General features: G+C 41.9%; 1 non-coding gene across 1 annotated transcript; it reads right to left on the minus strand.

Moving 5' to 3' along the window:
* Positions 1-1,460: 1,460 nt before the first annotated feature.
* trnas-gcu (transfer RNA serine (anticodon GCU)) lies at positions 1,461-1,543 on the minus strand. Its single transcript has one exon. It is a non-coding gene; the product is annotated as a tRNA-Ser (tRNA).
* Between the last annotated feature and the right edge of the window lie 2,627 nt (positions 1,544-4,170).

The raw sequence follows: 4,170 nt of genomic DNA on the forward strand, positions 1-4,170 counted from the left end.
AAACAGAGGAGAACCACCTATACAACGTAATCGAGAAGAACAGATACTCAAAAAATACAGTCCGTAGATTCCTCAAGAACAAACCACGACAAGCAGACCAAACACAGTCAGAAACCCTAACCACCTTACCATACATCAAAGAAGTTTCAGAAATGACAGCCAGACTACTAAGACCCCTCGGAATCCTAGTTGTACACAAATCCACCAACACTCTCAAACAAAAACTAACAAACTTAAAAGACACAGTTCAACCCGTGGACAAAACCAACGTCATCTACAAAGTTCCATGCAAGGACTGCTACCAACACTACGTAAGACAAACAGGAAGAAAGTTAGCCACCAGGATACACGAACACCAGCTAGCAACAAAAAGCCACGACCTTCTCTCCTTCGTAGTCCTACATACGGATTAAAAATAATCACTATTTCGACTGGGACAACACATCTATCCTGGAACAGGCTAAGCAAACACACGCCAGAGAATTCCTAGAGGCCTGGCACTCCAACCACAATGCCATAAACAAACACTTAGATCTAGATGCCATCTATCAACCCCTCAGAAAACGAACAGGAAATGACATCACCACAAACCCCAGGAACCCCATCGAGGAGAAAGATATAAATAGAAAGCAGGAGACAACAGCTTCGCTTCACTTGGAGGTCGCCACTGATGATGATGTTACCTAGCCAAGTGAAGAAACGTCTGGATATCAAAGCTACAGCTCAGCGAGCAAACCTACACCCTACATTTTAAATCATTTTTCATGTTTATGTTGCACGAATCTGCGGTTATTGATCCACAGTTTAGTTTCACTCCCTATAGGTAACATGCTGATTTCTCCCGTTGTTCATAGTTCAATGTGATGCATCCAGTGTTTGCATAACCAGATGGAGCTTGCTTCCCACATCTTGTGTTTATCTGTACCTTATGTCCAGCATTCATCAATGGCGAGAGCGAGACCAATGTGTAAGTCTCTCCGTGCCCATGCACGGCACCCACAGCAGCAATTCTCCACTGTGCATTTACAGCCAGTTCTCAGTGCCCCTAAACCCACGCCCTGCCCCTTTGAAATATCTCCATTATTTTGTGCTGTCTCGCTGTGCTCTTCTCACCAGGATGAATTACTTCTACTCAACGTCCTCCGGATTTCATCTGGCAAAACATTCATTAAGAATCCCTTTGCATAACATGCACTTCGCAGCTCTCGGTATTTGATTTTCCTGTATGTCTTTCATACGAAAAAACGTTAACAGCAACTTGACTTGAAAAAGAAAATCGCACTCCTTTTCATTATCCCAATGCAACCGACATTGCAATGTAGTTTATTCAACAGGCTCAAACTATTCTTTGAGATTTTTGTCATAGCGTCAATGCAGATAAAATAACTATTAGAATCCCAGTTTCCATACGACAGCTGTGATAATCTGAAAACCGCACCATTGAAAGCCGGTGATGACACCGACGAGAGTGGGATTCGAACCCACGCGTGCAGAGCACAATGGATGAGCAGTCCATTGCCTTAACCTCTCGGCCCACCTCGTCACAGATACACGAAAAGCTCTGACCTAATGAATAATTGAATTTCGTAAATCATGCAGAGCAGCAGATATTTCTCCCTGGTGTTGGTGAAATGAGAAATAACACAGTACGGTTCCAAGACTATGGTCTGACCCCTGGTATGTGGGGCAAGTGCACTCCCACTGTCACATTGTGCACACATTGATCTGAACAAATGTGAGGAAATGAATATGTAACAAGGTCTGTTGAATTCTGTGAAGATTTGAAGTCAATGGAATGAAGAACCCGAGACAGCAGGAGGTTTTCTTTCAATAAAGAGTTGGATCGAACTCTGAAGGATCGTGGAGTCAAGGGTTATGGGACTAAGGCAGGAACAGGACACAGATTGAGGATGTTCAGCCATGATCATAATGAATGGTGGTGCTGGCTCGAAGGGCAGAATGGCCTACTCCTGCACCTGCTGTCTATTGTCTATTAAATTGCCTGTGAGGAATTGTTTTCCAGTCTGGAGGAGAGTGCATAGTGCTCAATGTCATTATTCGGAACACCTAACTTCCGCTCAGATGTTTTTGACACTTACTTGTGTACAGGACAGACAATTTCAAAATCCAAAATAAGGCTAAACTGACAATTGAACTCAACAATGCAAAACCCTTGATCTGTATCATTTTCCTGGGCCGTGTGACACCAAGTCACTGTATGATCACAGCAACACAGTGAGCAAGTGTCAGAAGGAAAAGGAGTGCAGCGCCAGAGCGCATGCTGGGAGCAGCAGGTGACAGACGGGGAAGTGCATTTCCCAGAACAGGAACACTTCCTGAACAGCGGACTGCGGTGGAAGGATTCAGAGGGAGTTTAAACTTTGAAATTCGATGCCAGAGACACAATGGAGATCTGTCATTGAGTCTGTTCAAGATGAAGATTTTAAGATTTCTACAGATGCAAAACAAAATAAAAAGCCCATGGGTTAGTGAAGGCAAAATATGAAATTGTACATTTCATCAATCTATCCATCTTTACAATGAGTACCTCACCACTTTCCTCACGCGGGGACAGAAAACCTGGTGAAGATGATCATTTAATCCCCGTTACTAGCCATGGAATCAGAGAAACTCAGTTTCCCAAACGTTAAGGTAAAACCAGGAATGTGGAGGTAAGCATTAATGTGTTGCTCCTGTGCTGAAGGTGACCAGTGCACGGTATCTCTGTTCCAGTACAGTGGGCTGTGCTGTGCCGAAGGTTTAATTTTGAGCCTCACATTGAGCAGCTTCAATTTGTCGTCGTGTTGAGGGGTACGGACAGAAGGTGATATTGAGCAAAGCCAAGTTTATGGGAAAATACCGATGTTTGTGGATTGAGAAACGACATTTTCTGAATAATGACTCCTTGATCAACAAACATACTGCAAGTATCTAAAACGTGAAGAGACATATGTGGAGAGAGAGACGAAGGTGATTTTTCAGCAGATGGATAACGTTTCCCATGTGCACTGCTTTAAATTCCGGGAAAATAGATGTTGAACTGGTTTCATGTTACACAGTTTGTTGCAAACTCACAAAGGTAGTTGCAATAATCAAAAAAGAAATCACATTGGACCGTTTGAATATTGTATTGAACTGAATTTTGGTCTGAGCATATTTTATCTTAAATGGCGTGCTGCAGAGAAGTACAGATGGTTAACAACACAAAAGGACAGAGTTTTCTTGGTGGATTTCTTGGGTGGAGTTAAGAATGTACGAAATATGCATAACATCATGTGAATGTGGTCAAATCTTTAAAGTAGGTGTTGCGTCTCCAAGTGACGATTCGATTCATTATCCTACTCATTAGGATATGACTTCTGTCTGCAGTTATTTTACGACATCAGCCTCATTTACAGAGTTTCACCTTGAAACCAGAGTTTCACATAGTAATTGTCGTAGCTATTGTGTATCGTATGCCCGTGTTCTTGTTCATCATTTCATGGGTCCCTGTATTGAATTCTACTGAACGTTTAATTTGTGAATGGAGACATTCCCTTCACCACTCATTCGAAACTCAATGAAACATTGAAAGATTTTACTCATATGCTTCCAGAGGACAGTCCTGCCATTACTGGGAAAAATCAGTGAACATTCCCCACGTATCCTCGAAGGCAAGGATTTCCTTTTCCATTTTAGGAGATCATTACAGCCCTGAATTCCATGTGTGCGTTCATGAAAACCAAAACAGTTGCAGCAAGACTTTAAAATGAAGATTTTGCTATCTGCTTGCATTGGTTGTTTCAAAAATTACATTCCATATTGTGGTATGTTTGTGGATGAAAGTACTTCCTCAATCTTGAGCAATTGTATTTCAGTTTTGTCAAAGGATTATCATTCGCTGTTCTCTCTTTCCCTTTCAGTTTCCCGTTTTATATCCCGTATTTTATCAGTTTATCTTAAATTTTCAATACTTTCAATCAATCTCGCTCCTGATTACCAATCCGAGAGAATGCCACAATTTTGTCAATTTATATGCAGTGCAGCTGGAGGGCGTGGTGACCAAGTGGAAAGGCATTGGTCACGTGAACCAAATAAAAGGAGCCGGCTGGTGGAATCGGGCCGTTCCATCACAGTCATATTTAAAACATGATGGCAGAAAATAAGAAAAAAAATGAAAAAAAATTGCTG

This window comes from Chiloscyllium punctatum, chromosome 4 (genome assembly GCF_047496795.1).
Source record: "Chiloscyllium punctatum isolate Juve2018m chromosome 4, sChiPun1.3, whole genome shotgun sequence".
NCBI lineage: Eukaryota > Metazoa > Chordata > Chondrichthyes > Orectolobiformes > Hemiscylliidae > Chiloscyllium > Chiloscyllium punctatum.